Genomic DNA, 13592 nt, shown 5'->3' on the forward strand with positions numbered 1-13592 from the left:
ACTGCGCCTCCTAGTTCATTGGTCTGCCACCCCGCCATGTTTGTTTGCACCTGTTCCCAACCAAGGCCACTGACCCTCACAAAATCGTGGTGCTCCTCACAATATCCCAGCAGTCTAACCTTGCACGAGTGTTATCATGGCGCCAACAGGTAAGAAGAACAAGAAAATAAGTTTGGAGACCAAATTAAAAATGATTGAAAGGAAAAAAGCAGGTAAAGGTCACTCTGCTATTGGTCGGGAGTTTGGTGTTGGTGAATCGACAGTGAGAATGATATTAAAGAACAGTGAACAAATCAAGCAAGCAGCAAAGAACTATGGAGGTGCTCAATTTGATGGTAGAATAGTGATGGTATGATAGTGATGACGTAGGCCCCGCAGGGCCACAATAGCCGTACCCAAGCCTCGCCCCGCCACCAGTCCCGTACACCACACCAGTCTTCACATCAGTGTAAATGCATTTTTTTTTTTTTTTTTTTTTTTTATGTTTCTTACTTATGATGTTTTCTTATTAATATTACTGTACAGAACATCAGTTCATGTTTGTTTCATTTATCATCGTAAAATTAAGAGGTAGAGTCGAGAGAAAGAGTGGGAAAAAGTGCTTACCTTGGGGTGATGTAAACCAATTTGCCTATAATTCAAATATTTAATTGTTTCAATTCTGTAAATTTTGATTTTGCAAGGGTTTTTGTCAACCATATTCTCGCAAAATTGGAGGAAGGACTGTACTGTACATTTGAGGGAAATAAGTGCCTAAAACTTACTTGAAAAACATACCATACATACTAAATATCCAAGTATACCTAAACCGCTTTGTAAGTTCTAACTCAAAAATCCCCACAAACTCCAAACACATTAAATGGTCTGATAAATCCACTTACTTCCTATACAATGTCAAATTAAATTACTGTACATAAAAGCAACAACTGAGCCTGTATTTATCCTCTCTTCAGCCAGATGCCTTAAACCTGTAATGGGTAGCAACAAACAAATCCTTTCCATGTCTCCCTGTCCTCTACCATTTGGCTGCCCTGCCTCCAACTCACACACCCCTCTCTCATATCTCTGTCCACTCCATACCTCCATCTCATCCTCAGTCTCCCCCGGCCTCTCTCACATCCTACCCCCCCCCTCCTCACACATATACTGTACATTTTTCTAGCCACCCCAAACGGCATTGAGGCGTCTGGCAGTAGATAGATAGTCTCTCATTCTCTATCCTCTCTACATGGTTAAACCATATCTGAGTATTTTTCATAATGCTTTCACACATCATACTGATCCTGCTGCCTCCTAATACAGTCCATACAAAATCAACTCGGTGAGTAGAAGAGATACAAAGCAGCACAACTGGATAAAGGCAATGGATAGTAAGTTATTGTTACACATTATTACTTTTGACATTAATTTTTTTCCTGTCAAGCCTCAGTCAGTTACTGAATAACTGTCTACTAAACTTCTATTGCCACCTAAACAGCATGCACATCAGTCTCCCCTAATTTCAATTACTGGTTCTATGGAAAAAGTTATAACATTTAAGAAAACATTCTTGGTTTACAATGAGGACTATTTATACATCAGTTCTCAAACATACCTCTAATAACCTACACTTCAAAATAAAAGCAATGATCATGTAATGATTATTACTGTACTTCCACGGCCGAGAGCCATCTGAATGTGCCTTGCGCATTACGGAGGTTATTCTCTCGGGCATGGATGCATACATTCCTTCCTCGTATCCTTTGACAAATGAAAAAAAAACTTGGTTTAATCACGCTTGTTCTAATGCTGTCAACAACAAAGAGAAGGGCTACGAAAGGTACCAGAGCCAACCTACTCCTGAATCTCATTTCTTTTATGTTTCTGACCACAATCGTGCTAAGTACGTTCTTCACTTTACTATATAATAATTTCATTCGTACTAAATGCTCTCAAATCTCCAACTCAAATTCTTCCCACTCCTGGCAACTTGCCAAAAACCTTTTTAACAAATTTACTTCCTCATCCTTCCCTCCTCTTTTCCACTGTGATAGCTCTGTAGCTATTTCTTCTACAGATAAAGCAGAACTCTTCGCTCAGACTTTCTCCTCCACTTCCACCTATGATGATTCCAGTGCTGTTTCTCCATCACTTTCCCACTCTGACTTCCATCCAGTGCTGGTTCTCCATTACTTTCCCCCTCTGACTTCCTCATGGATGACATTAAAATTTCTTCAGTTCACATAGTTTCTCTCATATCTGGCCTCAGTACTAAAAAGGCATATGGTCCTGATGGGGTCCCTCCTACTGTCCTCATAAACTATGCTTCTGTGCTTACACCCTTCCTGGGTAAACTTTTTCACCTTCGTCTGTCAACTTGCACCTTTCCTTCTTGCTGGAAGTTTGCTCTCATTTAGCCTGTCCCAAAGAAGGGTGACCATTCCCAACCCTCTAACTATTGCCCAATTGCTTTATCATCCTCTGTTTCAAAAGTTTTTGGCCTATTCTTAAAAAAATAAAAAAAATAAATAAAATTAAAGCATCTTTCCTATCGCATCCTTCTTTCTGATTGTCAGTATGGGTTCTGCCATGGACACTCCACTGGCAATCTTCTCACCTACCTTTCAGACTCCTGATCATCCTCCTTTTGAGACTTTAGCGAAAGCTTTGCCATTACACTTGACATCTCAGAGGGTGTTGATTGAGTCTGGCATAATCTTTAATTTCCAAACTGCCCTCTTACGGTTTCCATCCTTATATTTGTGCCTTCATCTCTAGCTTCCTTTCTGGTCATTCTATAGCTGCTGTTGTAGACGACCACTGTTCTTCTCCTAGAGTTATCAATAGTGGTGTTCCGCAGGGCTGTTCCTCAGGGCTCTGTCCTATCACCAACTCTCTTTTCTAAGCTGTACATCTAACACTATCCAATCATACACTGATGACTCCACCCTCCACCTTTCCATTCACTTCCTGCAGCATCCATCTCAGCAGTTACTTCAACAAACAAGGGATGAGGCTATGGCACACCTAATGTCTGACTTAGCTCATATCACCATTTGTGGTTGTTTTTAATGCATCAAAAACTCAGTTCTTAATCTCTCAGCCCAACAAAATCTTCCACAGGAGTACCCTCCAATTTTTAATAATATTCAACTCAATCCTGCATCATTTTTAAACATACTTGGGGTTTCATTCTCTCACGATTTATCTTGGAAAGAACATATTATCTCTTGTAAAATCTGCTTCTCATCTTAAATGTCGGGACCAACTGCCTAGCCCTGGGCTCCTACGCTCCTCATGGGGCAATGTAGGATTTGATGATGGATGGATGGATGGGTGAAAATCTGCTTCCAAGAGACTGGGTGTGCTATGCTGACCAAGTGCTTTCTGTACCTGCACAGTTGTTGACTTTATACAAGGGTTTTATTCACCCCTGTATAGAGTACAACTCTCATGTGTGGGGAGACTCCACACATACAACTATTCTCAACAACGTGGAGTCAAAGGCTTTCCATCTCTTTAACTCTCCTCCTCTTACTGACTCCCTTCAACCTCTGTCACTTCACCATACAGTTGCATTTTTATCTCTTCTCAATCACTACTTCAATGGTAACCACTCCTCTGAACTGTCTGCTTGCATCCCTCCACCACTACAGCAGGTGTATAGCACTCGTCTAGCAACAAACTCTCATCCCTTTTCTGTCCAACTCCCTAATGCAAGAGTCAACCATTACTCTCTGTCCTTCATGTATGCAACAGGTCAACTCTGGAACTGTCTCCCTCTGTCTGTACTTCCTACTGCCTATGATCTTCACTCTCCAGCCTTTCAAATGCAGTAAGTCCAGGCATCCTAAAATGAATGGATCTTGAATTTGGCTCTCTGTTAACTGACACTGCTACCGTAAGTGAGGCAACAGGCAGGATGCAGATGTGGAAGGCAGCAGGTGTGTCTGGGTTGACTGCTGAAATGCTGAAGGCCTCAAGAGATATAGGAGTGAGGTTAGTCACTGACCTGATATGATTACCTGTATATATGTGTGTATTGTCCCAGATGATTGGCTGAAGAGTGTAACTGTGTGTACAAGGGGGATGGGTGTTCCCCTGGAAAGATGAAATTACAGAGGTATAAAGCTTTTAGATCAGATAATGAAGGTAAAGGAGAGAGTTCTAGAAGTATGATTAGAGACAGAGTGAATATCGATGAGATGCAGTTTGGGTTTATGCCAGACAGGGGGACCACTGATGCCATATTCATTGTTTGACATCTTCAGGAAAAATATATAGGAAAGAAAAGGGAACTGTACTTCATTTTTGTTGATCTGGAGAGGGTCTTTGACAGGTCCCTAAAGAGGTGGTGAAGTGGGCAATGAGAAAGCTTGGGATTGAGGAGTGGCTGGTTAAGGTGGTTATAGCCATGTATGTGGGTGCACACCCAGGTAAGGGTGAACTGAGATTTGAGTGATGAGTTTTCAGAGAATGCTGGTGTGCATCATGGGTCAGTTTTGAGTCCCTTGTTGTTTTTTCATGGTACCGTACTTGAAGCCCTCTCACATGACTTCAGAAATGGACTCCCATGGGAAATGTTGTATGCTGATGATTTGGTGTTGATTGCAGAGAACGGCGGAGGAAAGATTTAGGAAGTGGAGAGATGGTATGGGGTAAAGGGCTTAAGTGTAAATGCAGATAAAACAAGCATGATGATATCTAGGGGTGGTAAAGAGAGAGAGTGGCCATGTGCAATTTGCCACAAGGACATGGGAAGTAATTCCAACATGTGCAGTGTCTGTGGTAAGTGGGTGCATAAGAGATGTGGTGGTATTAAAGGTAGACTGCAAGACAATGCTAATTTTATGGTGCGGCGTGTCGGGAAGAGCAGGTGGAGACTGCCAGGTGTAAAAGAATTGAACTTGCTGGTGAATCTCTTGACTGTCTTGAAGAGTTTTGTTATTTGGGAGACATGTTATGTGCTGAAGACGGGGCTGGAGCTTGCTCTGTGGCTGGGGTGAGGAGTGGTTGGAAGAAGTCCAGGAAGCTGTTGCCTCTCCTGATATTGAGAGGGTTCTCCCTACATGCTAAGTGATCTTTGTATGCAGCATGTGTTAGAAGTGTTATGCTGTATGGTAGTGAGACCTGGGCAGTAAAGGAAGATGATACTCGCAGGCTTCAACATACAGAAATGACAATGATTAGGTGGATGTGCAATGCGTTCCTGAGTGCAAGGCCTGGAGGGACTAGGTTTATGATGGAGGAGTTGAGAGGTAGGATGGGACTGGAGTACATAGGTGTTGTGATAAGGAGAGGTAGAAGGAGAGGGTTTGGGCATGTGGAGAGGATGGGGGATGATAACTGGGTGCAGAAAGTGAGAAGCATTAATATTAGGGGTGGGGTTGCAAAGGGTAGGCCAAAAAAAGACCTGGGACGGGGTCATTAAGTGTAACCTCAGGGTTCAGGAATTGAGCAGGGAGGCTGCCAGAGACTGAGCAGCATGGAAAGCCACCATTAGGTGACCAAGGCCAACGCATGCAAGCATACTAGAGCCTTCAAAAACAAAACAAATGAAACATTATCTTGTTAATGTTTTTTTCTTGGAGGGAACAGTCTGCACGATCCTGGCCTTTGGTTCCTTCTTTGCATTTAAAAAAAAAAATGCACTACACACTCACTCATTGTCTTATCACAACTAAGCTCTATCAATACTGCCTATCAAACGACTTTCCAAATTGACTACTGGTAGCTACTCCTACGTCACTGCATTATAAACACAACAGGTACAACTTACACTACACCTATACCTTGCAGCAGTATCACTGACAACTACTTTCTTTAATGTGTTGTAATGAATACTGGAAAAAAAAAAAAAAAAAAAAAAAAGGTTTTAATAGATCCACACAATACTGTACTGCATTATGTAATGCTTAGTTTCAGTTCAGGCATAATTCCCATCTTAATACTGTTCTACATAGTGTTTAATTTCAGTTCGGGTACTGTATTATCCCAATTTCAAGAGAAGGAATACCATACTACCCATGGGTTGTAATTCTTAGGTACCAAACAAGAAGGTTAACAGAGGCTGATGAAGAAGAATGGCAAATTTCTTCATAGTACCAACTCTGGGACTGAGTGATTCCATCCCCAAACGCTTGTAACCGAGGCACCTCATATCTCCTAAAGCATATTAGGAGGAGGATGAAACTGAGATTTCCTTCTGATTCTATTCAGAAAAGGGATCACATTTTCTCCACATTTCCCCATACCTTATGAACATCGAATACAGGGCTATTTGATGAGTGTAGTTACAGTAAGGTCAGAAACTTCCAATGAACTACAAATTCATCCAGGATGATTCCTTATATAAAAAATACCATGTAGAATGTACCGGCAACAGTGAAAACAACATGTTAGAAATATGGCAAAGACATCTGTTACATAAAGACCCCATAGTACATAATGCACACAGTCGAGATTTACAACAGTGTATCACCTATATTGTAATGATCTGATTTCTGTATGCATGTTGGTTTGTTTGTTACCCTAACACAGCAAAACAGGCGCAATGTAGTACAATTTTTGTTAAAGCAAAGCACTGCTAAAATAGTCCAACTTCAAAAATAAAACAATTTCCAGTCCATTCAGGCAACCAGTTCCCGAGTAATGACTAATTTCTGATCTTCTGACATTGAGGGGAGGCCGCCGAAGGTGGCTTTTAAGCGAGTTCAACAAATAATAATATACTGTATCCTGTATATACAGTACTACCCCATCAACTGACACTGTTGACCTAAAAAAAAGAAAGAATATAAGAGTTATTGTTCGTATCTGACAGAATTTACCCCATATTTCCCAGCTTGTGATACATTTTTACAGATACAGTATACTGTATATGTGAAGTGAAATGAAACAGTTAGAAAAGTTTAGGTGAATGGAGACAGGGTGGTGAAAGGTCAAATCTCTTAATTCCCAAGTAAACATTTCTCATTTACAAAAAAGCCCAGCTTATATGTCCGTGAAGGGATGGATATTTTTTAAATTTGGAAGATCAGAGGTCAAGTCTGCATCTGCATTCATGGGTAATGATAATTATTTCGGATGCCTCAAAGGAAAATTATATAAATATAAAAAGCTCTGTTCAAAAGAAATGGTAAAATATGAGAACAGTGATGCAGCATTTCAAGCTGTTTTCTTACAAACTCTCACTCTTAAGGTAAATAATTTTAGTACCAGATACATCACAGGTAATTACAATATGATTTTAGACATGAAAAATTTAAGACCTCCAAATTTGTTGTATGCTGATGATGCAGTACTGTTGCAAATACCAGACACAAATTTGGTAGGCTAGTGCAGAGTTTTGCTGGTCTGTGAGCGTCGTGCCTTGAGAGTAAATGTAGAAAAGAGTGAAGTGATGGTTATCGAGAGAGAAGGTAACTCCCAGTGTGATGTTACAGTGAATGGAGAGAGACAGAAATTGGTGAGAGAGTTCAAATACCTGGGTACAGTGATAGAAAACAGAGGAAAACATGCAAAAGAAGTTGAAAGTAAAGTGACACATGGAAAAAAAGTAGCTGATGCAATGAAGGCCTTGATAAGAAACAGAGGCTTGAGTGTTGCAGCTGCACAAGGCTTACATGAAGAAGTGTTAGTGCCAATTTTAACATATGAATGTGAGACTATGGTGTGGCATGAAAAAGAAAAGTCAGGAGTAAAGGCAGTGGAGATGGGACTGCTGAGGAATGTATGTGGAGTACAGAGGGTGGATAGGATACAAAATAATGTGATTTGTGAAAGATGTGGAGTGAGGAAGTCAGTGGACACCAGAATCGAAGAGAGTGTAATGAGAGGATATGGTCATGTGGAGGGAATGGATAACAACAGAGTGGTGAGAAAGGTATATCTGAGCAAATCTGAAGGAGGGAGGAGGTGAGGTAGGCCAAGGAGAAAGTGGAGAGATGTGGTGGTGAGTGTATGAGGAAGAGAGGTTTTAAAGTCGGTGAGGCTAGAGAACTGACAAGAGATCGAGCTGGCTGGATGAATGTTGTGAGCACAAGTGCATGATCAGGGATTTGGCACCCCTATTTAACATAGCAGCGTCCAGATTGACTCTATTAGATACATTTATGTGAAGCTACAGAACGTGGTGAATGTTTTTGGAGTATCTGACAGAGCCAGGATTCCGGAGGCTTGAATGATGAGTGAATGGAAGCATGGCCCATTGGATTGGGCAAATTTGGGCTGTCTGGACATTGCTACTCCTCACCCTGCCCTAGGGTGGGAAAGGAGGTCCAGATGATGATGATGATGATGATGATGATGATGATGAAAATTTAAGACAATAAGCAAACCACAGTATATATACCTACTTTTCAATTTTAAAGAAAGCCACCTGAATACTCACAATGGCATGTTTACTGTTGATCCCACCAACTGTAAATGACATCAGTGCACCAAACGAACTCAAATAAAAACAATTTAAAAACCATGAATAGTGTTGCAGGTGTAGGGTTGTTAAACCTTAACTGCTAGGGTCCCCCCCCCCCCGGCCCCAAAAGGATTGCAAGCTACAATCACAGTACCCAAATGAAATGTGCTTAGAAAAATATTGTGCCAAAATTAAGAGTTTGGTAATCACGGCACTTTCAGTAATCATCATACAACCATTTGATGGTGAAGATATATGCGATCATAAATTAGTTTTTCATATACAGTATATCAGACAGGAGATATCCATAAAAATGTGATAAAGGTTAAATAATTCCCAGCAATTAAATTAAAATACAGGTACTTCATACTATGAAAAATATAAAATATACACAGTAAGATGCACAATAATGTAATCCCTTGTTTATGAACATTTGTTTTTACCACTATACAGGTGGAGGCACCCATCATCCACTCACCCATTGTAAAGATATCTTATGTTCTCTACAATGAGTGACTAGCCAAATGGTTTCTTGTACCAAGAAAACCATTTACTGGTACTACGCTGGATGATGGTAACCATATAACCAGGGTTTTTGGCAGGGTTAAGTGTCCCCCAGATCCCCCTATCTGAAATCACTTAACCGTACCCAAGGATTTAGAGAGCCTCGGCTTGCCCAATACCTGCCCAAGGCCCCAACCAAATGGGAAGATTCACAAGGCCATGTGGAATGTGAGAGGTGTGAATGAGAAGAGCAAGAGGGTGGAAATGGTGAATGTGTTCATGAGTGCAAGATATGCTGTGATGGCATTCTGTGAAACAAAGATGAAAGGGTGTGAAGTAGAGTGGGAAGGTGTAAAGTGTGTAAGGTCAGACATGAATGGGCAAGGAAGATGCCAGGAAGGAGTTGCTTTGTTGATGAATGAAGTGTGGCAGCGTGGAACGAGAGATTACAAATGTGACAGCTCGAGAAGTATGAACAGTATGTCAGTTTCAAGTCTGAGAAGGTGAAAGTGGCAGTGATTGCAATATATGCACCGTGTGATGATAGGAGTGAGAGAGCAAAAGACAGGTTTGGAGATGAGCTGGATGAAGCAGTGGGAGAAATGCCCAGGAGCTACTGTGTGATCGTAATAGGCAATATGAATGGAAGAGTAGGCACTGGGCTGTAACGATGTACCAAGAGAAAATGATAATGGGAAGCGACTGAAGGATGTGTGTCAGGAAAGGGGGTTGTGCATTTGTAACTCGTACGAGTATTCCAAACACAAGATGCACATAAATATACATGGTATAGAGGGAACGGGGATCGTGTTCAAAGGAGCCTGAACGATTATGTGCTCGTAGAAAGGTCAATGCTGGGAATGGCTGCTGATATGACAGCTGTAAGAGGACGATATGGAGGTCTGTCAGATCATATGACTGTGGTATGCAAGATTAAGCTGAGAGGAGTGAGGTGGACCAGGTGAGAGAGGAGCAATCAGGGAGAATCACTGAAAGTCGAGAAGCTGAGGATCAAAGAAATGGCAGATGAATGCAGGACCAAAGTAGGGGGGGAGTTAGAATCAGCAAAATGGAATGAAATGGATCTAGGCAGCCTGTGGAATGCATACAGGGATTGCTTAGTTAGGAATGCTAAAACAGTGTGTGGTGTGGCAAGAGTAACAACAAAGAAGAAAGGTATGGCGTGGTGGGGCGAGGAGGTTAAGAGAGCAGTGGAGAAAAAGAGGAAGAAGTGGCTAGAGTGGTTACATGAGAGGGGATCAAGTGAAATACAAACTGAATATACTGAGTGCAAGAAGACGTAAAGAGACTAATGACGAGGAAAAAGAAGGTAAATGATGATCTAGGATGAAAAATGAATGCAAATTATTCTGATAATATGAAGTTATTCTCGAAAGAGGTGTGGAAATGTAGAAGTGACAGTGGAAAGAAATGTGAATGTGTGATGCATGTAAGTGGTAGATTGATATAACATGAGGATGAAATTAGGACCAGATGGAAAGAATATTTTGAAAGCATGAGGAATGGAAATAGAGAGAGCAGAGTGGCTGTAAATATGATTGGTTTGAGGGGGGTGCAGAGAAGGAATGCAGTGCCAGGAAACATGACACTCGCACAGGTGAAGAAAGCTTTGTAAAATTGGAAAGCAGCTGGGGCTGATAAGAGGTATGCAGAGATGATTAACCCCTAAAAGACAGGTGTCCACATATGCTGTCCAGGAGTACTAGGGCCAAAAAGATAGATGTCTGCATATCCCATCACGTCCCCCCTACCCCCCAAACCCAACCCACCCATTCCACCCTCCTACCACCACACCCACACCACACCCACACACCCACATCCACCCCCGCCCTCACCCCCCACCCCGACCCCCTTGTCGTCCCCCACCACCTCACCTCCAAACCCCCACTGTGTTCTGGTGTCAACATCATTTCCCATGACGAGTTGCAGTTTCACACTAATGCTACACATTACATACAAAGTTGTTTATTCATAATTAACAATGTGTAATATAGTGTGAATGATAAGCAACGTTGGGTCTGGTTAGTACTTGGATGGGTGACCGCCTGGGAACACCAGATGCTGTTGGCATCCCTACGTGTCAAGTGGGGTTGGTGGAGGATTAGTGCCCCTCCCTGTAAAACAATTAACTCTAAGCCCTTGGCCACCCCGTTCGGGATACATGGCGTCTGGCAATGGATGAATGAATGAATGGTAAGCAACCAAACACCATTTCACTGTAAAGTGTGGCTTGGGATAGGATGCGCAATCAGAAAGCCTTTTTCAATCAAAACCTAGGGTAAAGGGAAAGCGATAGAGAAATATGAATTGTATATATGTTTAAAGTCTTGGGGAAATATTTACCTTGCTGGTATACTTTAATGTAATCAATACTATTTTATGGAGTTGTATAATATGCTCATCTTAAATGTCGGGACCAACTGCCTAGCCACGGGCTCCTACGCTCCTCACGGGGCAATGTAGGATTGGATGATGGATGGATGGATGTATATTATGCATGGTAAAGTTGTGATGCTTCTATTCATATATAAATCCCAGTTGTCTGTGGGGTCTGGCATCTGTATTTTATGCTGACCCAGTGCCACTCCCAGTGGGGGAAGGCGGCTAACAGCAGAAAACGCACTTATCATTCAAACGAGAGGGTCGTATATACTCTGAGCTCTCTCTGAGTTGCAGTTGAATCTTTCTGTGGCCAATAGAGAGAGATAAATCTGCTCAGTTTTCAGTTCACCTGCACACGCTAACTCTACAATTCCTTAAACAGGATTCTACACCAATTCCCACCATCTCCAGTATGTGAGAAAGACATTTGGTGGAGAGTGTCAGCTGGAAGTGACTTCGACCAGGCACAACGTTATTAACCTTGCTTGGAACAGTGAGGTCACATCTAAGCTGATATATAATTGGTGATCACCTCTGGGGTTCCAAGCTGATATAATAGTGACCAGTTGAGGAATTCACACAAACCGACACAACTGTCCCTCAACTCCCCCACCCTCCCATAGTCCCTACCACCCCTAACCTAAACCCTCCCACCACCTCCACTCTCCCCACCCCAACCCCCACACCCCACACAACCTCCCCATCCTCTCAACCATCCCTCCATTACCCCCCACTCCCCCATCCTCCCACTACTCCCCATCAACCCCCAGACAATCCCCACCTCCTATTCCCCACCCCAACTGCCCACCCCCTACCCCCACCACCCTCAACCCCCTACCCTCCCCCATCCCAACCCCCCCCCCAAAACCCCCACACCCCCACTGCCACCCCCACCCTTTTCCCTCCCACCCCCCTCCCCACCCCCACCCTACCCCCCTACACCCACCCCCCACCTCCCCTAAGAACCCAATCCCCTCCTCACACCACCCCACAACCCTCCCACCATATCGTACCCACCAATTATGCCCATCCTAAGCGAATGTCAAAACATTCTGATGCCCATCTTTCAGGAGTTAAGAGGAGAGAATGGAATGAAGTGCTTGTTGATGATACGTAAGAAAGCATGGATGAGTGAAACTGTGCCAGCACAGTGAAAAAAGGCTGTGATTGTACCACTGTACGAAAATAAAGGTGACTGAAGTGAGTGCAAGAATTATCACGGCATAAGTTTATTAAGTGTTGTAGGGAAGGTATATGGAAGAATTATTATGAAGAAAGTAAGACAGATATCTGATGTCCTAGTAAGTGACGAATATGGTGGCTTTAGGAGTGGAAGAGGATGTGTGGGTCAAATATCTGAGACAGACAGTGAAGAAGGATTGTGAGGAGGACTATAAGGTGTTTATGGCATTTATGGATCTGGAAAAAGCATACAACAAAGTTGACAGAGAAGGATTGTGGAAAGTTTTGCCCATGTACAGTGTAGATGGTAAGTTGCTGGGTGCCGTCAAATATTTCAAGATGGTAGTGAGGCATGAGTTGGAGTAAATGGACATCTATGTGAATGGTTCACAATCAATGTGGGAGTGCGACAAGGTTGTGTTATGTCCCCATGGTTGTTCTATATACTGTATACATATATATATATATATATATATATATACACAGTATATATATATATATATATATATATATATATATATATATATATATATATATATATACTGTATATGGATGGGGTGATGAGAGAAGTAAAAATTCAAGTAATGGAGAGAGGGATGGCATTGGTAATGAATGGTGATGGATGGAATGTCTCAAATTTGTTGTTCACTGATGATGCAGTACTACTGTACTTGAAAATACCAAGCAAGAGCTTGGTAGAGCAATGCAGAGTTTTGCTGATGTCTGTGAGAGTCGTGCCTTAAAAGTAAACGTAGAAAAGAGTAAAGTGATGATAATCAAGAGAAAACATGACTTCCAGTGTGATGTTACAGTAAATGGAGAGAGGCTGGAATTGGTGAGTGAGTTAAAATACCTGGGTACAGAGACAGAAAACAAAGGAAAACATGCAAAAGAAGTGAAAAGTAGGGTGACACAATGAAGGAAAGTAGCTGGTGCCATGATGGCCTTGCTTGGAAACAGAGGCTTGAGTGTTGCAGCTGTGTGTGGCTTACATGAAGGAGTGTTTGTGCCAACTTTAATATATGGATATGAGACTTTGGTGTGGAATGAAACTGAAAAGTCATGAGTGAGAGCAGTGGAGATGGGACTGCTGAGGAATGTATGTGGA

Source organism: Coenobita brevimanus, chromosome 112 (genome assembly GCF_032717465.1).
Source record: "Coenobita brevimanus isolate Jiangsu-jjx chromosome 112, ASM3271746v2, whole genome shotgun sequence".
Classification (NCBI taxonomy): domain Eukaryota; kingdom Metazoa; phylum Arthropoda; class Malacostraca; order Decapoda; family Coenobitidae; genus Coenobita; species Coenobita brevimanus.